We start from the raw sequence: 27,202 nt of genomic DNA, 5'->3' as shown, positions 1-27,202 counted from the left end.
TTTTCTGGGCAGGTTTGCAGCGGGCTTTGTTCTTCTCTCCATGACAGATGTGACTAAAACCTGTTGTTAGGGAGGGTTGGAGAGATGGACCAGCGGGTAAGAGCATTTGCTATAAAAGCATGAGGTCCCAGTTGGGATCCCCAGCGTGCAAATAAAAACTGAGCATGGACACACATGGCTGTCACTCACTCCAGCTCTGTGGGGTCAAAAGCAGGAAGATCACTGGGGTTTGCTGGCCACCAGTCTAGTTCCAAGTTCAATGAGAGACCCTTTCTTACGGAAATAAAGTAGAGAGTGATAAATCAGGACACACAATGTCATCCTGTGGCCTCTTCATACCTGTATTTCCCACCACACACACACACACACACACACACACACACACACGCCTGCACACACACATACACAATGACTAAAGCATAAATAAATCTGACTACTGACCAACCTAAGTTTCATCTCACAAGCCCCCTTATATCCACAGGAGGCTTGCTGAGATGCTGAAGACAGGTCTAGGCCTCTTTTAAAGTTAATGTTTAAAACTTAGCAGATACAATGTTTGCATTTTCATATATGTTTTATTCTTGCTGATTCGTCTTCCATGCTCCTCTCCTTCCCACATCCCTATGCCCCCTGCTGGTCTTCCCTCTCCCCCAACAAGCCCATTTCCACTTTCATGTCACATATATTCTATCACTTAGGATATATATCTCACCTAGGTTATATCCCCTGTACTTTCTTGTTTCATGACTTCCCACCCTTAAGTACATACATGTATAAATACGTATATTTAGACAAAAACACATATGTTAAAGCTAGGTTCTGCATATAAGGACAAAGGTGATATTTATCTCTTATTCCAAGTATCATAGTAATTTCCGGTTCATCTATGTTCTTGCAAATGTTGTGATTCCAGTTTTTCTATGACTAACTCCTTTTGAACTATATTTTCTTATGCATTCATCAATTGATTGGTGTCTACATTGTGGTTACATTTCTTAGTTATTATGACTAAAGCAGCAATAAACATGAACGTGACGGTAATTCTATGGCATGTTGGCTCCTGTAGGACTATAAGCCCAGGAGTAGGAGAGCTTGGTTGTATATTGACTTGGAGTCCTTTGGGTTTATGTCCCAGAGTGTGATAACTGGGTCACATCATTGTATATTGACTTAGGGTCCTGCAGGTGTGTGCCCAGGAGTTGGAGAGCTGGGTCACATTATTGTATGTTATTATTGACTTAGGGTCCTGTAGGTGTGTGCCCAGGAGTCAGAGAGCTGGGTCACATCATTGTATATTGACTTAGGGTCCTGCAAGCGTGTGCCCTGGAGTCGGAGAGCTGGCTCATATGGTTACCATCTCGTTCATCTTTGGTTACCATCTTCGTCAGAAGAACTAACCTCATGAAAACCAATTAGAACAGATGCTAAGGAAATGTAAGAAAAGGGGAAGGCTTATCCCACTGCTGGCGGGAATATAAAATTGTGCAGCTGCTGTGAACTCAGCACAGAGGTTTCCCAGACAATACAAAAGTGCCCTCCCGCCAACAGCCTCTTTAAATGACTTAAGGGGGAGAAGGAGTAGCCCTTTCGTTATCTCTCGCTTTTGTTGTCTGTTTTCTCCCTGACAGATGTGAACGTCTAGTAAAAGAACTTCACAGAAATGGAAGGGGAGGTGGGCTTACTGTTAGAGAATCCGTTTAAGAACGCCTGGGCATGAGAGCTGTGGTGGTTCACATAGTATTTTCCAGACTTGCTGCCTTTCCTTGGTATGTTGACGGAGGATAGGAAAATTTAGCTGTGGTGATATTTAATCATACCCCCCCATAGCATTTCCTCTTTCCGAATAGACAACTCTTAGAATCAGAAGTGTGCGGAGGGCTTCACCACGACAGAGCAACCAAATCCAAAATTGCTATTTGCAAGAAAGTGCATGCCTCTTAAGTATGTCTGTCAACAACTGCTCTTTTAAAAGAGGTTTACATTTCTTTCTTTTTAAAGAAAGCATCAACCATAAAACTTGAATCATTATGAAGTCCTATGGAAAGAGAGCTGTGTTGGAAGGATCGGTGTATTTGAGTGCAGGCTATCTCTAGCCCTATTAACAGCTGTGTAATCAAGGTTTATAACCTGTTGAGAACAATGGACTATTTTAAGCACAATTAGCATTGCTAAAGATCAGCGTTTATATGCCTGGCGAGGATGGTAATGTATCTTTGGAGCAAGGATGGTAAGGCATGCTTAGAAGGTGACAGAAGCCTTTCTAGCTCTGCCTGTGCTCCGGAGTTTTCTAAGATGCTCTTCTGTGTGCTCCATTCAGGGAGGATGACTGTCTCTTTCTACTATAAGCAACTTTAGAGGAAAGCCACATGGATAAACTTGTGTAGGAGGTCCTTCTGTCTATGTGTTACTTTTATTGGTTAATGAATAAAGAAACTGCCTTGGCCTGTTGATAGGGCAGAACTTAGGTAGGTGGGGAAAACTGGACTGAATGCTGGGAGAAGGAAGACGGGGAGAGAGACACTATGGAGCCACAGCCAGAGTCAGACATGCTGAAACTTTGCCTGTAAGCCACTGCCACATGGTGGTACATAGATTAATGGAGATGGGTTAAATTAATATGTAAGAGTTAGCCGATAAGAAGCTAGAGCTAATGGGCCAAGCAGTGCTTTAAATAATATGGTTTCTGTGTGATTATTTTAGGACTAAGCAGCTGGGCAGCTGGGAAGAACAAGCGCCCCCCTCCTCCAACAATGAGCAAAATCCTCCCTTCTGCCCATGTTTCTTTTATACCATAAAATTTAGAGAAATATATAATGCTTAATATTAGTATTCTAATTTTATTTTATAGAGTTTGAAATTTTTAATCATGTAATTGCTTGTTTTGTTCTTTTTTTAGCAACAAAGTGTTGAGTTTCATTATCACATTTAATACTTAATTGCTTTAAAAATTACCATACAGTTTTCAAGTCTTTTTGTTCTAACAGGAAGTTAAACAACATATTAGAAGTCTTTAAAAAGAAAACATGAAAGGCCTGGAGGTTCAATGGTAGAGTACTCACCTAGCATGCACAAGGCCATTGGTTTGACCCCAGCACTGCAACAAAGGGAAACAAACAAAAACATTATAAACACACACACAAATATATATCTGAACACTTGCATAAATGCTTTAAAACATTGTAGAAACTAATAATGTATCTACAGTACTTCCTATATCCATTTCCATTTATATCTTCTGAAAGAATATTTGTTTTTAATGTAATTACTTGAGTATAGATTTCTCTTTAGCTATTCATATAAGTGTTGACTCTGAAAATATTTCATATTTAATATTTGTCCTGAGAAGCCCCAGAGTCAGTACAGTACAATTAAATAGATGTCATTTGTCACAGCTTGTTCCCTGTGTCTTTCTATTCTACTTGAAATAATTGAATTACATTAGCTACTTGAGAAATGTATCTGCTTCTTGGGTTTTCTCTCTGCGGTGCTTTATGTGGTGATGATGTGTTTATCAGTCTTAAAGCCTGTCTATTTTGATTATTATTGTTTGAGTCCCTAATGTCAAATCTGCCTTCACAGACAGCTTTTTCAAAGGTCTTCATGGCTTATCAGAGTGTCACTCCAGTAGATGCAGGGAAAACGGTCACCTTTATGTATTTGTTCCAGCAGCCAGGACTCATGGCTGACCTCCAAGGTGTCAGCTGAGGACCTGGAATATCTGATTATTTGGGGTGTCATGTGACTGGACGCTTACCCTTGCAGTCACAAAGCCCTGCACTGAATATCCCTTTGCTTGTAGGAAGGATTAAGATTAGGTGTAGGACCATGTTCTTGACAGATTCTGATGTCACCTCTCACATCAGTGTGTTTACAAATACCTTGTTGCATCAGACCATGGGCAAAGAGCAGCCCGAAGGATCCCTTTAATATATGACCACAGAACTTTGTTAAAAACTAGTTATTTATATCTGGTCTATGTTGGTGTTCCCCAACATTTTAGGGCACAGATTCATTGCTTTAAGGTAAACATTTATCCTGTACCCAGTGTATAAAATGAATTGACTTTTGCAAAGCTGTTTGAATTCCCAGTGGGAGTGGGGGTGAGTCCAGAGTGTGGCTCCCCTAGCCCCGTCGTGTCTTAGCATTGACTCCTTTAGGCTCCTTGAGGTTCCATGGGGGCGTACTCTGAAGTCATGGCAAAATGGACCTCGGAGAATGTCTGGTGGCCACCGCATTCACATCCTCTATATCCCGTATTGCTTTCTTTGCAAGTTCCGTACCCTCTGACATGTTTCCCAGAATTCTTTCTTTTTCAGGGTGATAGACAAAGATTGGGGGTGCAGGTATCTCGTGCACAAGTTGTTCAGTTCCTTAGAATTAGCATGCCCTTGACTCTACAGCAGGCGTAGCCAGGCAAACAAGTAAAATGCTTGATGTGTCTTGAGATGTTTAGCAAGAAATAGTGTCCGTGTGATTGGACTAAAATGGTTGTAGGTCTCTGTAAAGATCATTCCAGCGTCAGCATCTGGCCATGCAATTGTAACCAGAGATCCTCAGGACTCAGTCATACCACTATCTGAAGAAGACATGCTATGGCTGACTTCTTCATGAGAGAACTCCAGCCAGATTCAAGACTTTCTTTCCAGGACATTTGCTTCAATTTTATTTCAATGCCATAAATTCTTGACTGGATCCATTATAAAAAAGCAGCTATTAGGAGGCACCGCAGGAGAGCAAGGCCATTTTTTCACATATTTCCCAGTATACCACTAAATATATAGAAAGGTTTAAACTTTTATATATATATATATATATATATATATATATATTTAATATATATATTAAATATATATTTAAATTATAAATTCGTATTTCCCAGTCAACATTATGAGCCTCAGTTTTCTCATCTATTGGTTATGGAAGCCAGCATCTGCTCCGCCTGCCCATAGCTTTTGATGTTTTTGTGAGAGAACTCTGAAAACTGAAGTTCCCAGAGAAAGTGGCTGGGTTCTGAGTCCATGCTTATTGGGAGAGTTCGGGAAGAAAGTGATGAGCAGGAACTGAACCCTCTCCGCTATGAGAAAAAGCCTACCACTCGAACTGGCTGTTTTCAAACCTAGAATGTATAGCTTATAAAGTCTCTTAAATAGCAAACATGGATTGAAGTACTTTGAAATTGATTTGGAGTGGTTCGTTTAAATTGTGCTATAAATGAGAAAATGCCTCCAGGTTCCCAAGGGTAAGGCCCTTGTGTACCGAAGGGGCATGACTTCGAGAGGATCCCAGTCGCCCTGTGGTATACATGGTGTCGTTTATCATCTGATGTCTCCATAGCAAAGCTCAGGTGGAGAGTGGGGTCTGGATTTCTCCTTCAAAAAGGTGAAAAGCTCAGTAGTCCCTGCCCTGGTGGTCACACCCACGCTAGTTTCTAGACCGAAATGAAACCGTGTGTAATTCTCATGCTGACAAGAATCTCTACAATGGCTTCCCAATAAAATTTAAAGGAGAATCCACAAGGGATAAAGGTCATTGACAAATTATCAGCAGCAAGGAAAATAAAACTTCCATTCATCTTCTACTTAGTAATATGGTAGGATCATGTTTCTGCCTATGCTCATTCCGTTAAAAATCCTCCTTCCTGGGGAGTTGGATCCTTTATAGTGTTACTCAGGGCCTCTAGGGCTGTTAGTTAAAAATATCTTCATAAATGTGGCAAAAGGAGAAAACTGTACTTTTCTGAAGGGTTTCTTAATCTTCACCTGACTTTACCACTTGGTTGTTTTCTCGTTGTAAACAGGATGTCCAAGCCTTCCATTTATTAGAAATAAGGCAATGCATTTAGGAATTAAACCATATGGGAGTTTCTGCTCCATCACTCATTGGTACCTTGACCTTGTTAAAGTTTCTTAAGAGCCCTGAGCCCTGTTCATTCACTTGGAAAATGGGGCTAATAATAATTCTCCTTCTTGAGACTCTTTGGAAAGTTACATGCAAATGGAGCTTATTAACACTCAGTAATTAACCGTTGTTTTAAAGAATAAGTTGTTCAGCTGGGATTGTTTAGAAGCTGGGCAGGCTGACTGATGGTTCCACCAACAGGTAGACTTCTATCTTTCTATGAGAATTGTTCTCATTGATTTTTTCTCATCTCTTCTGTCTGAAGTTGTCCCCAGTATGTAGGATTCCCCATGAGGAAGCAATGGGAACCATTAAGATTGGTCTGAAGACAATAATGAATACAAATTCAGCCCTTTATGCAGCTAGTCGTGAGCCAGGAAACTAGGGATGCCTTGCTTCATTCCTCCTTTCTTTTTGTAAAATGAGTTCTGGGAGCTCCTGCGTGGTTGGGATGATTAAACGTGAGGCAGCCTGAAGTGTCACCATGTGGCTGACATAGCACATACGAGGGTGGTAGGGTGGTGTCCCCTGCCTCTCTTTCCCCTTCCCCATCCTGAAGTACGTGTATATCCTCTGAGGCAAACACAGAAGATGTCTCTATGGAATGATGGTAATTCAGAGCTGATATTGACATGGTGTTTACCATGGCTTATCTGTGCAACAACCAATACCAATTACACTGTTTATAGCCTGACCTGTGACCTGGGCCTCCCTAGGCGCTACTTAACGATACAAAGGTTGAACAAGCGAAATCTGGACTTCAGACCAGCCCTGAAACACCACATATCTCTGGTTTAGCTGGATGAGGTAGCAATTCCATACACGGGGTTGGAAGAGTTCATTTTTAGTTCAAGTATTCAGGAAGCAGGGAAGTGGCATGATCAAGGCACCTGTCCTCAGCTTGCTCATTTGGCTTCTGAGGGAAAAGAATACACGTAGAGAGGAAAGGAAAGGAAGAGGGACTCAGCCAGCCAGATCCCGATACTCATGGTTGTTCGTGTCAGGTCAGTAGCAACGAGGGGAACTACCCGTGGGAGCCGTTCCTTGTTTCCTTCGACCTCTGCAGCTCTGTGAGCAGTTAGCAGCCTGGTGTGTGACTGGTCTTGTTTGGTTTGTGGCTCATGTGACTGTCAAGCTGCTTTGGACCGGATGAAGGCTGTTTTGCTTTTTCCTTACTTACAGTCATTCTATAAGGATCCAGTTATCCACGTAAGATATTGGGGAAGAGTCTTACAGTACAGTAAGCTACATACAGTGGCTACATAGACTGAGTATCACTGACACAATGTATTAGAGATCATCTGTGAGCTTCAGATCACACTGTTCTTCCATGTTCAGTGTATGCAAGTTTCTCTCTCTCTCTCTCTCTCTCTCTCTCTCTCTCTCTCTCTCTGCGTGTGTGTGTGTGTGTGTGTGTGTGTGTGTGTGTAATCCAGCTCCTTTAAGGATCTTGGCTTCTTGGCTTCAAGTACATCTTATGTGTTGCCTTTCCCACTTCTTCCTTATAACTGAGCCCCAGGCATATTTCTAATCTCCATGTTAGCTTAGTCTTTAGCCTCATGTGACTTCATGGCAAACAGTCACAGGGACCCATGTGTTCTTCTTGTTTTGTCCATTGTCTCTCTTGCAGCTTTGTTGGGAGGCCAGGAGTAGCACGTTTAAGACTATGCCCTCTGCTTGTGTTGTAGTGGGAGGCCTAGCTACGCTAAAGGCCTCCCAGTCAAAGCGGGGCTCTTCAAAGTGCCTTGCAGGCAGCTCTGTACTCCTGTTCTGAGTGAAAAGACACATTTAGCCACTTGTCCACTTTCGCTCAGCTTTAGGACTTGACCACAGAGCCAGGGGTTAGCCTCCTGGAGTATACAGCAACCCAAAACCACAAGCCTGGTGCTAGTTTGTACCCTTTTGAGGGAAGTTCCCATGAAATTGTTACCACATAAGATACCACAAGGCATCCTTCCTGGCCACAGGTATCAACCTAAGAGCAATCTGTGTTAATATTGGGAGGTGTTTTTTCCTTCTTTCCTCTAAATTGGCCATATTTTAACCACTTCTGGCTTTCACAATCCCTATTCGGCACGTATAGTATATGGTCAGGTCCTCTTCATCCTCTTGACTGACCTCAGTTCTTACTTCTTTACTTGCATGGAATTTCTCCATCCCTCATCTCCCAATAAACAAAAGTCCTTTGAAGGTGAGGATCCTGTTATCTGAGTTTAACATTAGACCCTCAGCTCCTCTTCTGCCCCTCTCACACATGTGGTACACGTGGAAGGAATCGTGAATATGTGCGTGTCGGCCTGGCGTTATTTAAAGGGGGCAGCTGTGGTATAGTCACAGCAGAAAGTGCGTGCGAAACTGGAAGCCCTCACAAGTGGAAGCACAGCGTACACAGGACATCTCTCCCTTGAAGTGCTCAGAGAACCCGCCTTCCTGGGAAGTTAAGACCCTGATGTTAGTGGGCAAAGAAACAGGTGCAGAGAGCCAGCAGCGGGGGTTGGGTCCTGAAGGCTAATTCATTGCTACGTCCCAGCCAAGCTTCCCCGAACATGGAGAAAATGTGAACTGGGAGAGGGTCTGGCTGCCCTGACTCATTCGCTCTCTTCCAGAACTGATGTTTCCGCCCATGCCTCCCCATAGGTACAACGACAGCCACGAGGCAAACAAGTGGACAAGTGGAGAATGCTTGATCATCGGGACTAAGTCAACTCTGAATCCAATTTGGCTGATGAGTCTGTACAACTGACGTAGTGCATACAGCCTCTACTCCTAAGTGACATTGGTAATGAGATCTCTGGGGAGTGGATTAGAGTTGGCACTCTGTGGCTATGAAAATTAACGTGATCTGGTTCTCTAAGACAAGTTCCAATTTTGAATATTTCATCCCAGAGTATTTTTGACTATGTTTATACGTGTGTGTGTGTGTGTGTGTGTGTGTGTGTGTGTGTGTGTGTGTGTGTGTTTCAGAGGGGGCAAGAGTACATGCAAACATATACCTAGTCCAGCTGACCAATATTGGAAAAAACCAAGTAAACAAGTAATTCTGACCTTCTAAATGTTCTGCATGGGAGTTCAGCCAATAAATTTGATTGATGACAAACTATCTTAGAATTTTAATGTCTTGCTTATAAGGTTTCTACATGGAACAAAGGACATTTTATATTTCTTTTACACTACTTTGAAAATACAGTGAAACTATTGATGAGGAGAAAAATAAATTCCAAATGAGTAGCATTTCTCATGTGTTTTCAGACATAGAAGTCTGAAGAAATACAAAGTATGGTCTTCGGTGAGACTTCCATAAGCAGACACCATGCGCACTGTCAGCCTTTGAGCTCAACCTCTTAATAAAGTTAAAGTTTTGAAGGAGAGCAGAGTGACTTTTCCAGCTCATTCTGTCTTCAGGGTGATTGACGGTCTTGTTTACAGCTGTTGTATTTGTGCTTCCGAAGTAACAGCGCAGTTTTAGCAGTGAGCTGTTAATAGATTTGCTCTTTACCGAGAGTCTTATCTGCAGCCCGAGTTTCCAGACGAAGCTGTGTGGGGGCCCTTACAAAGCAGCCATGTTATTAAGGTCAGTGAAGCAGTTCTTGTCGGTCAGAAAGCTCTAGTTTGTTTGTTTTTGTAAAGTCCGGTGACACAGAGTTGGCTGGAGACTCCGTGGCATTAATCATTTCCTTTCCGCAGCTTCGGAGCTTGCGAACACGGGCAGAGGGCGTGTCCCAGCTGCCCTCTGCCTGGCCCCGCCCACTCCTGAGCTCTTCCAAGTTTGTAGGGATTGAACTTCAGGCAGAGGCGCTTTGCTGGACTAGCGCAGCCTTTCAAGTAACTGCTCCCAAAGACGGTAGGGAACTGCACTCTTGTGTAAAAATAGCCAGCGGTTCTGCTTGTAAACAGAGGGCTTAGAAATATGTTCCAAAATGGCATGCAAGCCTTCCGAAGTGGTGCTACCAGGAGAAAGTAGGGCTGGGGTAAGGTGGGAGGTGAAGACTTTGACGGGGGAGGAGATGATCAAAGTACATTATCTGCGTGTGTGAAAAGGTCACAGGGCTGACACCCAGCATTTTGTACAATTAATATGCACCGAAATGACATTTCTAGTAAATGCTATGTAAAAGAAAGAGAGGGGGAAGGAGAGAGAGAGGAAGGGAGGGAGGGAGGGAGGGAGAGAGAGAGAGAGAGAGAGAGAGAGAGAGAGAGAGAGAGAGAGAGAGAGAGAGAGAGAGAGAGAGAGAATGTTTTTAAATTAAGCCGTTTACTTCTGACATTCAGGTGCTTTTCTGGCATATTCTGGAAATAACATAGACATGAACGAACACTGATAGAAAAATCTAGCTGCTTATATATAGATGTTCCTCTGCTTTGAGTTGCCATCTCCGTGATAAATGATGTTGTCTGTTAGTTCTTGAAGGCAAAGCTAAGTTTTTAAGGTGCTTATTTATTCATTTAAATGCTTACGTGTAACAAGCAAATGTAGGTATTCATTTCCGACGAATGTAAATAAGTGTCACATAGAAGAGTCTTGCAGGCATGTTTCTCGACTGTGTGTCTGAATGGTGAGATGTGTAACGGCTACTCACTCACCTCTGCCGTCGGGTTTGTCCTCTTGGATGTGAATCATGCCAGCACCCTTCCTTCCCCTAGAGAGCAGCATAAGTCACCTAGATTGTCCGGTCTTGTTTTCAGACACATAACGAGTCAGCAAGATTTGGGAGTCTGGACTCAGTCCCCGTTGGAATTCTGATTCACTTTCTCCCCAGTGGTATAAAACAGCTTCTTTTACCTTTCAAAGTCCATTTTCTTGCCTGTGAATTAAAGATAGCAGTATCGACCTCATGGGAAGAGTGCCAAGGTCAGAAATCGCGTGTGGGTAGTTCCTTATTATCCTGAGGACCCTCCCCGCACACAGCCGCTACTACTAAGTGGACAAGTGCCGGGCGCACAGTGGAGATCTGGGAAACGTGTTCTCCTTTCCTGACCTGCAGCCTCCCATCTCTTGGGCTGGCGGCATGAAGGCATCCCTCCAACATTAGATGGTGCAGTAGAGGATAGGCACTGTTCATCACCACTGATCTCCCTTATAGGCTGACGTGTCTGCACAGAGACAGCAGCACCTGTGTATCACTGCCAAATGACTCTCCTTCCTCCTGGCTTCTTTTCCTACCACCATATGCTTTTCTAATACTACTTTGCCAACACATTATTTTTCATCGGTAATTAAATAAGCATTTGCATTAAGAAGCCAGGTATTTAGAATGGAATCTGGTATTTGTTTTGGTTCATTAAGGCTTGCTGCTGCAGTTTGCTTCTGAAATGCCCCCCAGAGGCCCATGTATTAAAACCTTGGTCCCCGGAGTAGCACAACTGAGAGAAGGTGGAAGTTTTCGCAGGTGGGGCCTAGTGAGAGGCTTCCTGGAGGTTGTGAGACCCTAGTTCCTTTCTCTTTCTCTTGTAGTCTTTGACCATGAGAACTGGGGGACCATTGGTGAGCCCCCTTGCCACATGCCCCAAACCAAAGGGGCAAATTGATCATTCACTGGAGCCTCTGAAACTGTGAGCCAAGTGAACCTTTTCTCCTTATAAGCTGATTCGCAGGAGCAGTTTGTTGTTGTAACAGAGAGACAAAGAATAAAAGAACTGAGGCCAAATTTCAGTACTTATGATTCAAGGCACTATGGGCATGCAGAGTGCTCCTTGGGTATTTCCCAGGCTCAGTTGTTCCTCCTATAAGTTCACAGGCCAAACTTACATAAGAAGAGGAAATAATTAAAAATTATTTAAGGGCATTTGCACTCGCTTCAAGACAGAGATGCGAAATTTTCTCATCGCTTTGTTCTTAATGTACAAGGTTAGATTATGCAACTACTAAAATTAACATACATGATTTTTCTGAAATTATAAAACTTATTACTTGACATTAATAAGCTTAAAATGTCAAGTCACTATTTGATTTTTCTGTCTTTAAATTATATGAAGGGCTTAAGAAATTCCTGTCCCTCATATAGTTGCCAAAAGATGCTTCCTGTTTGTCTATCTTTTTTTCCACACTATTTTCAAAAGATCTTTGGAAGAATTTGTTCAAAGAAAATATTTTATTCTTCTCTTCCTTGAACTTCACAGTTTGGTTTTTCCGAACATTGTACAAATGAATACCTCATGGACCAAGCACTTTGACCCACTGAAGGCTCGAGCAGATTGCTTAATATTTACCAAGTGCCCCCAAGGCTTCGGGCATAGTCAGTCGGCTCTGGTACCCTGTATTTGGTATGAATTGAATTATACCTGATTTATTCTTGGATGAGAGGGTGTTGGAAACATTAAGAACTGAGTTAATGAGCTCTCTGCAGAGGCCTTTAAGTGTCCTGGGGACATGATTGCCGTGGTAATTTCCAACAGTGTCTTTGGATTCTGAAACTCCTGCAGCTGGCTTTCGCTGGATGAAATTCTTAAGCAACTGAAGATCTAACTTGGTGCCTGAGATATTTACCCTCAAGGGAACACGGTTCGCTAAACTCCGATTCATTTCTCATCGCTGCAACACTTCAAAGATCCCTCCCCACACCCCCACAAAGTGGTATCCGTTGACCTTAAAATTGAGAATTACCCTAGCTCACAGAAATGAGGCTTGAGTTTTCCCACCAGCTCCCAGTAACTGCCCCCATGACTGCTGTGCCCACCACCGGTCTGCTTCTGGATTCTAACTGTTGCCTTTCCCATCGTCTAAGAAAGGCTCCCAAGTATTCATGAGGCAGGGGAGCATCTGAATATCCCCATTCCCATCACTCTTGACTTGCTCATCTGTGACTGCTGGTGAAGGTTGCTTCATGCCATCCTCAGCACGGTGGCAATTGTGGTACTCATGCAGCCTGCTGGGTCATTATAAAGATAGTTATCACGTGCCACAGGGTGTGTGGCATTGAACCAAACAGAGGGAGCTGTCTGCCTTCCCAGAGGTTAATCTGGTGTCTGAGAGACAAGTTTGGAAATTTAGTAGATGAAACTTGGACAATTAAGAGGGAAGCACTAGGGAGAAATGCAAGAAGAGGGGTGTGAGGATGGGGGTGCTGGTTGAGCTTGCTGTGGGAAACTCATTAGAGGGGTGACACCTGGGAGAAGGATGGCGAGTACCAAGGTCTTTTCCTTGGCGAAGGCGGGAGATTGGCGAGGCTTGACAGGATGGATGAAGGATGAAGGAGGGTTGTTAGGGTAGAAGAAGGGCCAGAGGGATGCTGAGCAGAAAAACGTGTGAGCGCTTAGTAGACACGAAGCTTTCCAGGCTGGGAGAGGGGGACTCTGCCACTTCTGCAGACTCAAATAGGAGCCACCAAATAGTGTGAAGAAGAGAGCAGACTTTGACTTCCTATTTAAGACATTAATGTGGCTATCGCACTAAGAATAGATGATGTGTGTGTATGTATGTATGTAATTGATGCCTGTCATAAACAATTGGTAACTTTTAACTACTGTCACAATTGGTGGTGGATGCTTCTTCCTCGTCTCCTCCTCCTCCTTCTATTTTTAATGTTTTCCCTGAAACAATTCATGAGACAGTTGCAGAAGACATAACCCAAGTACTTCATTCAAAGCCTGGCTCTCTGCATTTCCCAGACCTCATGCCTACTTAAGACCGTGGCTTCATGAATGGATCCCTCTGCCTGCCCGCTGAGGAAAGCAAGTGCTCATTCCAGGAGCCACCATGCTGCCAAACCAGGTGGCACTTATTCCTCTCACCTCTTCTCTCTGCTGTAGACCTTTGGTTCTTTCCTCATCTTTCTGCGTCCCCTTCAGGCATCATGGAGCAGGGAATCTATACTCATAGAAGCCACAGTCTTGGCCTGCTCTCACAGGGTCCCACCCTTCCCAGAGCTGCAGAGCTTCTCCTCCCCCTCCTCGGGTGACATATTCCCTGGTTCTTTGGCGCACCTATGAGGCTTAGGTGGTGATCTGCCAAGACTTCCTTATCTGGACTGGATGCCGCGAACCTGGGCAGGAAGGGTACTGTGACTCTTTACTTGAGCTAGGCTTTCGGGCCGCAGTGTAAGGGCCATGAATGAATTATAGGTGCCACAGGACCTATAAGCCTGCAGAATCCTTTCTGGCGCACTTGACATGCCCGCCGAGATGTATGATTTGCTCTGCCCGCATATTGCTCTGTTATTGCTGTTGCTTTAATGGGGTCATCAACATTGATTTCAAAAATCTGGAGTTTGAAATATTTCTTTAAAAAAAATCAGAACGTGTGTCAGGTCCTCTGCCCAAATTTCTCCAGTGGAACTATGGGAGCCAACGCAGTGGCTCTTAGTCTTGGCCATACAAAATCACAGGCAGCAGCAACAGTTTGCTAAGTGCATATTTTGTGCAAGAAATACCCCAGAAGAGCTGGGCGGTGGTGGCGCACGCCTTTAATCCCAGCACTCAGGAGGCAGAGGCAGGCGGATCTCTGTGAGTTCGAAGCCAGCCTGGTCTACAAGAGCTAGCTCCAGGACAGGCTCTAAAAAAGCTACAGAGAAACCCTGTCTCGAAAAACCAAAAAAAGAAAAAAAGAAAAAAAAAGAAATACCCCAGAAGGAGAGCTGACATACAAAGTATATTCAAGGTTAGGTATTGAAATGGCAATAAATGCTCAACCAAACATAACTAGACTAAAGCTGCGCACAAGCCCGTATACTAGTGATGTAACACAGTAGTTCTTTTTTTAAAAAAAATAATTATTTCTTTTATTTTTTTGAGATTATGATATAATTATGTCATTTCTCCCTATTCTTTCCTTTCTTCCTCCTAAGCCCTCCCTTAATCCCCTCCTTGCTCTCTTTCAAATTCCTGGCCTTGTTTCTCATTAATTGCCATTAAGCGCATATGTGTATATGTATCTATTACTAAATACATAAATACAAACTGCTTAGTCTCTCTTAATATTATTTGCTGTATATTTTCAAGGCTGTTGATTTGCTGTTAGAGAACCCGGCTCCCATCTAAATCTCAAAGACCCAGAAGCTTGCCTTGCTGGAGAGATCAAGTGTAGACATTCTGGGAGCCACTCCTGGCTGAGCTTAGCTTTTCTGTCCCCCGGCTACTTGTTCCCCAAGTGAATGGAGTCGTTGTGGGCTTTGCACCCAGCTTCCCACAGAGCACACAGTGGCCTGGGTGAGCCCTGCAGAGCAGAGGCGTCCACCAACTCTGCCCCAGCATGCAGTTGTGAGGTGCAGCACAAGTGGCTGGTGCTCTGAGCCACTTGGTGTCAGGGGTTTGTTCCACAGCGCTCCGTAGTTCTAGCCAGCACCTCAGTCTAAAGTCTGCTTAAGAGCTGTGTTCATCCTGCCTATCAAGGAGCTGTATCAGGTTTTTTCTTTGGGGCCACCAACCAGTTCCCAAATCATGACAAGAGACATCCTGTTCGTCCTGAATGCTCAGCCTCGCTGAGGCTCATTTCTGGCTAGCTCTTTTTCCTTAAATTAACCTGTTTCTCTTTATCTACCTTTTGCCCCGGGGCTTTTTACCTTCTTTCTTTATATCTTTTTCTACTGTCTCTGTGGCCGTCTGACTGGTGGATACCTGTCCCCTACCCCCAAGGCGTGCCCCTCTTTCTCTCTCCTCTTTTTTTCCTGTTTATTCTATGTCTGCCAGCCCCACCTGTCCCTCTTCTGCCTAGCTATTGACCATTTAGCCTTTTTATTAATCTAATCAGGTGCCTTAGGCAGACAAGGTGAAACAGCAACACATCTTTTCACAATGAAACCAATACAGCATAAACAAATGTAACACATCCTTACATCTTTAAGCAAAGGCAGCGGAAACAAATGTAACACATCCTTACATCTTTAAGCAAAGGCAGCGGAAACAAATGTAACACATCCTTACATCTTTAAGCAAAGGCAGCGGAAACAAATGTAACACATCCTTACATCTTTAAGCAAAGGCAGCGGAAACAAATGTAACACATCCTTACATCTTTAAGCAAAGGCAGCGGAAACAAATGTAACATACCTTTACTCTGCTAAAGTAATATTCCACAGCATAAAGAGATGTGGCGTATCTTTCCATAGTTAAACATTCAACAATAAGGAATACTAAATTTGAGCTGCCTGTGGTGGAAGTTAGGAGAACATTAAGAGTTTCCAGGAGTTAAGACATCTGCATCCTCCTGTGTAAAGTTCCTCATTCGTTAATCTACACAGTAAACTGACTTCAATAAAAACCAAAGGGACTTTTGAGAAGATGACCAAATGACCTAGAGGCTTCTAGTATTTACTGTAGAAAAATAACCATATGTGAACTGACAGGAACATTTTTGATAGAGAGGGGACAAAAATACATCTAAACAAAAAGAATTCAAATAAATTCAAATGAAGAGACAGAGCCTGACATCTTCATACATGTTTAAGGAAATTTGGAACAAGATGACTTCCAGGATAATGAGAAAGGACAGAATTTTCTTCAGTTAATACTAGGTCAACTGACTAACTATTTCAGGAAAAGCAGCAAAGCAGAATACATAGCTATTACTTAGGCCAAAATAAATTCCAAGTGAATCAAAGATTCCAACATGAAATAAAAACATTTAAATGCTAAACACATTTTAAAAAATAACTCTGGAGTGCCTAAGGCTTGTCTAAGCAAGATATAAAACCCAAATGCTATAAAGGGCAGATAAACTACAACATGAACATTTCTTTATAAGAACAACAATAAAAAATACCATCAGCAGTGGAATAAACACCATGCAGAAAGATGTATTGGTAAGTCAGCCATCAAAGATGCATTTAATCACCATGGAAAGAACTTCTAAAAACCAACAAATCACCATCAAATATGCATTTAATTGTTAGGTAAAAAGAATACATTTATCAATAAGTAAAAAGACAATTCAAGAGTGAGATGTATAGACCATCTACTCACAGAGTGTTTCCTGAGCCCGTCCCAGGAGCCAGTCACTATGCTATGCTCAGGTCAGAGGTTACAGCAAAGCCCTCCATTCACATGGTGCTTATATCCCAAAAGATAGAAAGGAAGAGTCAAGTGCATCCTACTTCTGGTGATGGTAAACCCTACAAAGGAAGCTGATGACAGGCGGGGGCAGGGAAGGATGATGGTTGTGGTCACCAGTGTGGTTCTCTTCAAAGAAAGAAAGTGAAGGAGGGAATGTAGGGAAAGAGGCCCCATCTTAGAGAAAGGAAGCAATCCGCAGAACCAAGAGCCCCCAGAGCTGCCCATCTGGTGGGGATTGATAACTAGACTCTCCGAAGAACTTCACACATTAGGACTATCCCCCAAAATGATCCAATCAACCATTGAGCTCATTAGTTGAATAGATGGTTTGGCAAAGAAGAAATAGCAGTGGCCAATGAAAACAGTTACAAATGTTCACCAAGGAAATGCAAATTCCCGCTACTTTGAAATTTTTTTTTTATCTTACTGAAGTCAGTAAGATATCATCAAGAAAACAAGTGCTGACCTTGGCCAGGATGTGGGAGTGTAAATCAGTACAGCAACTATGGATGGAAATTAGCATAGCAAAAAGTAAACAGAGAAACAGAAGTACTGTGTGGTAGCTGCTCCAGTCCTGAGCGTTCACCCAAGGGTTCCCCATCAGCACACCGGAAACACTCACCGACCAGCATTTATCACTGCACTGTTCACTATTATGGCTAGCAAATGGTCAAAATAAATAAGAAAATGGATATATACCCACAGTGAAACTTCATTGATCTGTAAAGACAAATAGATTACAGGAATTTATTGAAAAAGTGTGTGTAACTGAACATCATCCCAACAAGCAAAAGAGGCAGACTCAGAAAGACAAACACTGTGTGTTCTCAATCTCATATAGATATGCAGAATCTAGATTTATTTTCCCCAACTTTGAATGTGCATCTATACATGTGTATGTGCATGTGTCGTGTATGTGTGTGTGCATATGTGCAACCATGTGTGTGTGTATGATATGAAGGCAGAAAGGATGTCATGCGAGGAACAGGAGAAAAGGTAATAGAATGTGTGGCACAAAAGCAGAATGGCTACTGGGGTGAGGAGAGGGGGGTTGGAGATAAGGGGGAGAACAAAGAGCCGTGAGGGGGTAAATAAGAAAAAAGACTGATTTGTGTGTATGACAATGTCACCAAAAAAGTCAGACATTTGATTGCTAACCAAAAATGAATTTTAAAAATAGAGAACAGCCTTGTTTTTGAGCTAAAGAACAGCAGTAACCTGAGGATATGTTTAGCAAATCCTAGATGGAATGAGCATGGAGAAATGCTGTGTGCCCAGTCTTAATGAAGGCAGTAATTTCAGATAGACTGGCATCAAAGGAGCCCAAACTAAGGGCAAGCAAAGCAGCAAGACAGAGTCACAGTATGAATGAACTGTCTTCTGTGGAAAAGGATTCCCTTTATGTACACCGGCACCAGTTCTGGAAGGATCCAGAGAGTGTGGGGGCCATCCACTTGGGGACACTGAGGCACACTGCATTCTCTTTTGAACTTTTTGGGTTTTTTTTAAAGATCATATGCACATCTTTCTTGTTTCTGTTTGACTAATGCCTTTCCAAAGAGACCCGGATGTCATTGCTAGCACAGATTGAAGATTAGGGAAGTAACATGAGCCTGTGTGTGTGTGACTTTCCTCTATCATGAAGAACAGCGTTCCAAAGAGATTATTTCTAAACATGGCTTCTTTGAGACTCTGAAGCCAAACTATGAGGGTTATTTTTGAAGAAGGAAAAATGTAAAAAGCATCTAGAAGAGACAGAGCCAGTGAGATTTGGGTTAGTTCTACCATCCATTTTTCTTTGATCTCAATCTTTGGACCAGGGAACTTTAAAATAAATAAGACCTTGTATTGTGCGTCGGTTATATTTTGTGCTGTAGGTCACTCTGATAACTATGTAAACCTCCCAGTATTGGCAAGTGGCAGTCTGTTTGGTGCTTCTGCTCCCTGATACACGGTCTCCCAAGAAGGAGGCTTTCAGGACTGGTGGTCACACAGACCACCCTTGATTTAAGAAGCCTGGCATCAGCCCGGAAGCAGGGAGCCGGTGGCCTTCCTACACGTGTCCCTTCTACGTGGCATGTTTAGCTCACACCCCATGTTGGCCCTTCCGATGACTTCTTTGTACTGAGAAAGGGTATTGCTGGCTCAGATGACTGAAAATGCAGGTGGAGCCATGGAATATGTCTTCCATTCTCTAGAACTCGCATAACTGCCTACACATGATCTGCATGACCCCTGGCCAGTTAACTCCATGCCATGGAAGTGGGGGTTCACAGGGTCTCATGCCTCTCTGCAGATTTATATCCAGTTATCACTGGATAGAAAGAGGGAGACGTTTTCTTCAGGGGTGTAGCCACAGGGACAGGGCCCATTGCCCTGTAAATGACACCAATACAGCTCTTTAGGTCACAAGAAAGTAGAAGGAGGGAGTGGTTGGGAAGAAGGGGATTGGCAGGAGAGGGAGGGGGGCAAGAGAGGTAGTAAGGGGCAAGTGTAATCCAAATGTATTTTGTGTATTGTGAAAATATAATGAAACCAAATAGTATGTATAATTAATATATGTTAATGAGAAATTTTTTAACACGTGACTAAAAAAATGTAGACAAGGTTTTGAAACTGGGCGATGGGTCTGGACTGGAAGGGTTTTGAGGTATGTGCTAAAATATAGACCTATTGTATGCTCCTGTGCGGTCTCAGCACAGTCAGGAATAGAGACAAGGTTAGACCAGCTGAAGATACAGGGCTGTAGAAACAGAGCTGGACAAAGAAAGGATTTGGGGCTCCATGCTTATGGAGGCCCCAGATTCCACAGAGATTTTCCTGATGCCAGCAGGAAATTTTCCAGTCTGTACTGCTCCTCGAGGAAAAAGAAGGGCTCCTGCGAGCGATGTGGAGATCTGCGGGCCTCAGAGGGCCTAGAGTGCCTCTGTCAAACCTTGCTTCCTGGCTTCCATGGCCCTAACAGTCTCCCTGCTAGGCTTGGACTTCCTCCTCTGCTCTGCCCTCCTTTCTTCCTGTTTTGGGCTGTGTTATCTGCCCTGTGTCTGCCCCACTATGGATTTGGGGAGTGCGTAGTATCTACTTCCTCAGGTTCAGGGTTGTGGAGGATGAAACGCACCTCAAGTCTCACACTTCCCTGATTTGGGTGATATTTAGATGAGAGTCGTGTGTGTTAAAAGTGTTGGCATTATGAGACCCCCCCTCCCATTCTCAAGCCATTCCCTTAGACATACCTTGCCCGTGTTCTCCCCCCAGGTGGGTGTTCAGAGCTGGCCTGACACCCCCCTACGAGTCATAGTCCTTGACGTGACTAGGGAGAAGAAAGCAGGCAGTTGCCACGCTGCTCCTCCTGTCACTCACCTGCACGTCTTAAGCGTGCATGTCCTAAGACCCAGGACACAGTCTACATAAACACAGCACAGTCTTTCACCCGGGAAATTCAACGTTGATATGTGGATTATGTCATCGACCTCTTGTGTGCCGATCTCATTCCTTGTCCTAAAATGTTTTCTCTAGCTGACTCTCTGTTGCTGTGATAAACACCATCACCAAAAGCAGCTTGAGGGGGGAAGGGTCTCTTTCCTCTTACTCTTTACAGTCCATCACCTATGGAAGCCAAGTAGATGCTTGAAACAGGAAATACGGAGTACTGTTTCTTGTTTTCAGGCTTTGTTTCTTATACAGGCCAAGCCCACCCACTTAGAGATGGCATAGTCCACAGTGGGCTAGGACTTCCTACATCAATTAGCAAACCTCATGCCAATTTTGTTAGGTCTCAAACCCAGGGCTAAATGACTGAGGTGCGTACTTAACATATCAGAAAGGTCCTGGCCTCCAGGTTATCCCTGTACTCCTCAGTCCCTACCTATTACAGAGTGTGGTCACCATACCCACCCCCTACTCTAAACTTCTCCAGCCCAGGGGCTGAGCTGCCCTTCCCCACAGCTGCCCTCCCCCATATAATCTGGCCATTTTGGTTACCTGGATTTTTTTTTTATTTCTTTTATCGAGCTATACATTTTTCTCTACTCCCCTCCCTTCCTCCCTTCTCCCATTCTTCTCTCTCCTGTGCCCCCCCCCCCGCTCTCCCAGTTTACTCAGGAGATCTTGTCTTTTTCTCCTTCCTATGTAGATTCATTTTTTTCTCTCTTAGACTTTGTTGTCTAGGTTCTCTAGGGTTGTAGCCTGTAGGCTAGTTTTTCTTTACCTTATGTCTAAAAGCCACTTATGAGTGAATACATATTATATTTGTCTTTTTGGGTCTGGGTTACCTCACTCAATATGTTTCTTTTCTAGATTCATCCATTTGCCTGCAAATTTCAAGATGTCATTTTTTACCACTGTGTAGTACTCCATTGTGTAAATGTACAACATTTTCTTTATCCATTCTTCGGTTGAGGGACATCTAGGTTGTTTTCAGATTCTAGCTATTATAAATAATGCTGCTATGAACATAGTTGAGCACATGTCATTGTGGTATGATTGAGCATCTTTTGAGTATATACCCACCAGTGGTATTGTTGAGTCTTGAGGTAGATTATTTCCTAATTTTCTGAGAAATCACCATACTCATTTCCAAATCATCTGTACAAGTTTGCACTCCCACCAGCAATGGAGGAGTGTTTTCCTTACTCCATATCCTCTTCAGCATAAGCTTGTTATCCCAGATCATAGAATCCCCACAAAACCAACTAGGAGACCCTGTCCTATATGTAAAAGCAAAGAACCTTTATTCTTACACATTAGCTAACTCAGACTCTCCATGTGTCCAACGTATTGGCGTGATCGGAGACCCCCAAGCTCAGTTGGGGTTGGGTTTCTATAATAGCAAAGGTAGGGGTAAGGGATGTCTAAGGTTAAGGACCCCTGATTGGCTGACATTTGTCTAGGCGTGTCCTGGTGAAAAGTGATGGGTGTGCGCTGGCAGGTAACCTTATCTATAATGGTTGAAACGTTAGGAACTTCCTTTGGATGGTCTGCTCCTAGGTGGTGCCTGGGTGGTCTCAGTTTGTGGTCTTTGTTGGAACCAGGTATTGTCTTAGGGTAAACTACTGAGACTTGGCCTCTGTTGAACTTGTCATGACTGGGTCCTACAAGCCGTCATTAGTGTTTTTGATTTTGGCCGTTCTGACAGGTGTAAAATGGGTGACTGGGTGTTTTCATCTGTTCTTCACCCTCCTAGCTCTTGGTCTGGCTCTCCCCTCTCCCCTCTTTCCTCCTCTCCCCTTCTCCTCACATGGCCCATCTCAGTGTGGTCATGTTCACTTGCCTCCCAGATGACCCTGCCTCTGGCTATGTTCTCCCTTTATCCTCCATGAACTTTCTTCTCCACAATGTCTGGCAGTCATGCTCCTTCCTTTTCATTTCTTATTTTTTTTTCAAATATGATGAAGGCAATTCTTCAGTTGATACTCATGCCCGGTATCTCCAGATCTGTGTCAGGTTGACAAGAACTATGACCATGTCCTTGATGGAAATGTGTTCCCAAGCACAAGTGACTCTAAGATGCCCTGTTGCCTTAAGCTGTCACAACACATTAGCCCACTTCATTCAGAAGTAGGCCTTTGTGACCTGGATATTTGGGGGGAACACAGACCAGTTGTCTTTGAGAACACCTCAAGTTTGGAGTTCTTGTGTCTCTTCTAGGTTGGATTTGGGAGATGTGCCTTTGGGAGGAACAGTACCAGTGTGAACTTGTCCTCGGTGCTGCATGTCAGGAGGCACGTGACATCAGCTGACTGTGCTCTCTGCTATCTACAGGCTTCCTGTATAATTGCTGTTGGGAATTAATATATGTGACTGGGGAGGAAAAAGCCTGAGACAATACAAGTATCCCTTCCCTCCTCAAACTCTTACCCACCGTGGCTAATGCCCACTGCTGTCTTATGCCAACATCCCTTTCATATTTACAAACTGGAATTTTACACCCAAAAGAATGTCTCCATTCTCTTTCATTGATTGCCTTGTGGACTTTCTTATATCAGTGTGTCCTTACAGGGAGATCTTTTATACCCAGATATTGGGTATTCATCCCTCTAGAGCCACTAAGTTAGTAGAACCTCCATGTAGTGGGCGTAGAGCTACCTGGCGTGAAGTTCCAGGAGGGAGAATGGGAGAAAAAAATCTACAGACACAGGGGATTTGTTACCTTCTTTCCCATCCAGGTTCTTCACTTAACCCAAAGTTTGGTTTTCTTTCTTTATAAGCCTGAGTTAACACTGTAAATCTGTCCTTTGATAGAAGAATCCGGACAGACCACAGCCTTGATCCCCACTTTCCTCCATTAGGTTCCTTTTTCTTTCCTACAGTGCACATGCCCGACAGCCTAAACTTACCGCCAAGGTCAGCAGCAAATGTCTTTGCCTAAGGATTGGAAATTATTCTGACATGTTGAAAGTCGGTCATCCCATTATAGATTTAAAAAAAACAAAGCGAGCAAACAACTCAAAGCATAGTCCCAGATTCTAGCCACTCATTAAAACCCCAGGGTTTTTCCACAGTAAACACATTTCTGTCCAGTCTGTGACAGTTCCCAGTTTCTTTCAAATCCTTTGTTGGGAGACAGGCAAAAGAAAACTATACTATAGATGATGAATTGTGTTCCTCATTGTATGGCTACAGTGCCACACTGAGCTCTTTTTTTATTTTATTGAGATTGAGTGAGAAGAAAACTTTTTAAAATTCAAGTGGCCTGAGAGTAACAAGGAATTAGAGGACTTGTCATTTTTTGAAACATGTAAAATTATCTGTCAAATATATAAAGTCAGAGGAATCAGTAGTAAAAACAGGCCATTGCACTGCTTCTTCTTGAGGTTGGTCAGAACAACTCTGGGTTTGGGGTGACCTCCATCCTGATGTGACTGACACAGTTCAAGAAAGTAACCAAGAAGCTAGAAGCCACATGGAAATGGGGTTGCTTTGCTCGGCAGGCATGCCAGTGCACCTGCTCACTTGCTGGAATATTCTATGGTCTTGGCTTGAAATGGCAGTTTCATTCCTTTCGACTGCCTTCATTTCTTTTTCAAATGTCCAGAGAGATTTGGCTGTCACTAGCTGGGTAACATCCGTTGCTGTAGGAGTAGGGAACTCTCCTGAGGGAGCGCCTGCCTCCTTCTGCGAAATTTTCATCCACTAGGTGTTCAGCGAGTCCCCTTCCATCTTAATGTCCTTTACAATCTGTAGTGAAAGCATCCCGCAGAATGCAAGTGGGAAAGGCACATATAGAGAGTAGTGTTTCTGGTGAGGATCTGTGTATGACATTGGGGACTGAACTCCCAGATCCACCCGTGAGCTTCATCTCCAGCCTGAGTTATTTTGTACTTTGGTCTGCCTTCATGCAAATACCCCCTGGACTAGGGTTTTGCGCCTTGCTTCTGGTTTACATGAAATTTACTGAGAAGTACAGTATTCCAGCTCTCCAGGATGAATGAAAGTTTTAACTCCTGAAATCTCCCCCTATGAAGACAAACTTCAGTGCATTAATAAACTAGAGATTTTAAAGAAATGTATCATGCTCAGGAAGTTGAGGCTGAAGGATGGCAAGTTCAAGGCCTGCCTGAGCCACAAAGGGAGTTCAAGGCCAGCCTGGGCAACTCAGTGAGACTTAATCTCAAAATAAAAATTGAAAAGAGGGTTGGATTATAAAGTGCTTGCTGAACAAGCCGAAGATCCTTGGTTTAACTACCAACACACACACAAACACATTCACACATACACACACACAGACAAACACACACAGAGACGTACACACACACATAGACACACACGGAGACACACACACACACACACAAAAAAAAACAACAATATTAGTCACTGTTCTAGTGCTGTTAAGAGACACCATGACCATGGCAACTCCATACAAGAAAGCATTTAATCTGGGGCTTGCTTGGAGTTTCAAAGGCTTAGTCCATTACCATCAGGGCAGGGGGCATGGCAGAAGCCTCACTCTGTTACCCAGCCTGGCCTCAAACTTATGACAATCATCTTGCCCAGATGTCCAAGTTCTGGGACTATGTGTGGGTGTGTGTACCCACAGCTGGCTTCTATCCTGCTTTTGATGTACAACATGGTATGGCGGCGATTTCCTACCTCGCGAGCTGTCTCTCTGGCTGCACAGCCGTTTCTCATTGGCAGTTACTTCTGACCTCACACGGAGGCAAACGTCCCATGGACAACTGTGGAGCTCAGTCTCCCAGTGTGTCTGCTGCTGACCTGCGCAACCCTCTGGTGCTCCTCAGCATTTCCTAAACCATTTTTTACTAAAATGGCCAGAAATGTCCTATCCCAACTCCAGGCTTCAGCAGTCCCAAAGTGGACCATGGGCTTTGTCCAAAACACTCCTTGCTTTCTGTAGGTGTTGGGACTGGCAGCTTGCCCAAAGTGACCTGAGAACCTTTTGTAGGGAAAGCTTTTTTCACTTGAAACAAAGGGAATGTCTGAAAATAAAAGTTTTATTAAGGCGAAATTTTCTCTTGTGGCAGACAGATAAGGTTTATTCTCACGTGCCTGAGCAGGTTGCTTCCAGTCTGGTTGCTAGCTCCCCTGTAGGTACCCAGTCTCAAAGGCTCGAGAAACTCAGATAAGGAAACTCAAGAGCAGGAACTGCTTTATCACAGTGGTGCACAGAGATGCTCACACCAATCTTTATTGTCCTCAGCGGGACCTTTGTTCCTCTCTCAAAGACACCTTTGTGTTTCCCGGAGTGAGCTTTCAATGGCTCTCCCAGTTCGTGGAAAGCCGGAGTGGATGTGGTTCCCTGGAAGGTTAGCAGTGAGTTCAGTCACGTGGTCACACTCACCGTCTGCTCTCTGCACCCAGGGCTGCAGACGCTGTTACACGGTGGGATGGGAAGCATGCATCTTGCAGGTGCTGAACTTCCTATTCCTGCAGGCTCCCGCATCCTCTTCTTTTGCACCCAATCTGCAGGATTTACTGTGACACTCAGAAAGGGCATTTTTAAAAGCTTGCTATGGAAAGATATTAAGGTAGCTTATTGTAAGGATATGTAATGTAGCCCGTAATAGATCGGCATAAATTCAAAGTAAAGGTGAAGACGCAAAGGATATGAAGGCTAGGTACCAATAACCATCTGGGCTCTTGGTAGACAAGCAAAATGCATGGCAACCCTCCAGTGTAACTGCACTGAGGGTTCCATGCATGCCAAGAACTCTGGAAAATACTGTTTCCAAACTCGGCCTGGAAGTTTGGCTGTCGTCACTCTTAGACACGTCTGGTGGACACTGTGAAGCCATCTTAGTGAGTACTGAAACCGAAGTCCAGAGAAGTACCTGAAGAGTGACCGCCAGTCCAGCAGGTCAGGATATGAAGACTAGAACAGGGGCGAGAACACCAGGCAACACTGCCTGAAGCTAGGGCCCAATTTCCTAAAATGTCCATGCCCATACTTCGCATGTATGTGTGGGTTTGCGGGGGGGGGGGTGTCATTCTATAAGATAGATTTCTTGCCATGTTCATGTTTAAGAAAAACTAAAATAACCACTGTTCTGGGGGCCCAAAGTTAAGGCCAAGTATTCCAGAAGCCAACAGAAAGAGGAAAGATGGGGTAGCTAGGCAAAGCTGTTAGGTTGTAATTGGGAGATAAGTTCCCTTGAGTGGTCTTTGGGGATCTCTACAAAAAATGTCCATGCATCCAGGCTGGGAGAGGCCTAGGAAATCACAGAATTCATTATATTACAGGTTCAAGAGGAGCCACAGTGGGGAGCCCCAAGGAAGCAGGCTCAGCCAGGCAGATGGGGAGCCCAGGGAGAGTGGAGCCCTGTGAACAAGGGACTTCACTGGGATCCAGCATGGAATATACAGGCAGATGGTGTGACTGTGTCACTGGTGAGTTTAAACGTCCTTAGGACACTGTCAAGGGAAGTTGAGAAAGACACGTGGTGGCAGGGACCAGCCTCATGATGCTGCTGGGCCTGCTCATCTGGACAAGAACGCACAAGGTGTTGATAGGCCCTGAGGTAATGGGCAGCTGGACTAAACTGAATGGGACACCCAGCTAGAATGGATGCATGCCAAACTTTCTGCGGTCACACTGTTTGCCGTGCTTACATGTTTGCTATGACACAGCTTCCTACCAGTACAGGTAATACTGTCTACTTTCTAACACGTGCTTTTCTGGATGCACGTGTCCAAATCACCATGTGAGAGAGCATATTCTATGTGTTTCTTACCCTCTGAAGCTTGTTCAGACTTACCTGTCTGCCACCCAGTGCTGAGTAAACTTTGACTTAGCGTACATTCTGTGTATGTGATAGCTGTTGGCCGTAGGCGCTACACGGATGGAGGCAGGTAGATTTGATGGTTG

General features: G+C 43.9%; 1 protein-coding gene across 23 annotated transcripts in view; it reads left to right on the top strand.

Moving 5' to 3' along the window:
* The window catches only part of Thrb (thyroid hormone receptor beta), a 337,850-nt gene that overhangs the window by 113,816 nt on the left and 196,832 nt on the right, over positions 1-27,202 (top strand). For 3 of the 23 annotated variants that reach the window (XM_038348810.1, XM_038348821.1, XM_038348822.1), the window contains exons 1-2: positions 9,674-9,739; positions 26,578-26,724. The exons of 13 other annotated variants lie outside the window; for them this stretch is intronic. The gene's annotated coding sequence lies outside the window, so the exon portion shown is untranslated. Of the gene's footprint in view, positions 1-8,546; positions 8,678-9,664; positions 9,740-9,848; positions 9,867-26,577; positions 26,725-27,202 lie in introns of those variants that run through there. 7 more of the 23 variants (XM_038348805.1, XM_038348819.1, XM_038348802.1 and 4 more) reach the window with 5 other exon arrangements.

Source organism: Arvicola amphibius, chromosome 12 (genome assembly GCF_903992535.2).
Source record: "Arvicola amphibius chromosome 12, mArvAmp1.2, whole genome shotgun sequence".
In the NCBI taxonomy this organism is placed as follows: Eukaryota; Metazoa; Chordata; class Mammalia; order Rodentia; family Cricetidae; genus Arvicola; species Arvicola amphibius.
The sequence above is the reverse complement of the archived record's forward strand: the minus strand, read 5'-3'. Positions and strand labels throughout refer to the sequence as shown.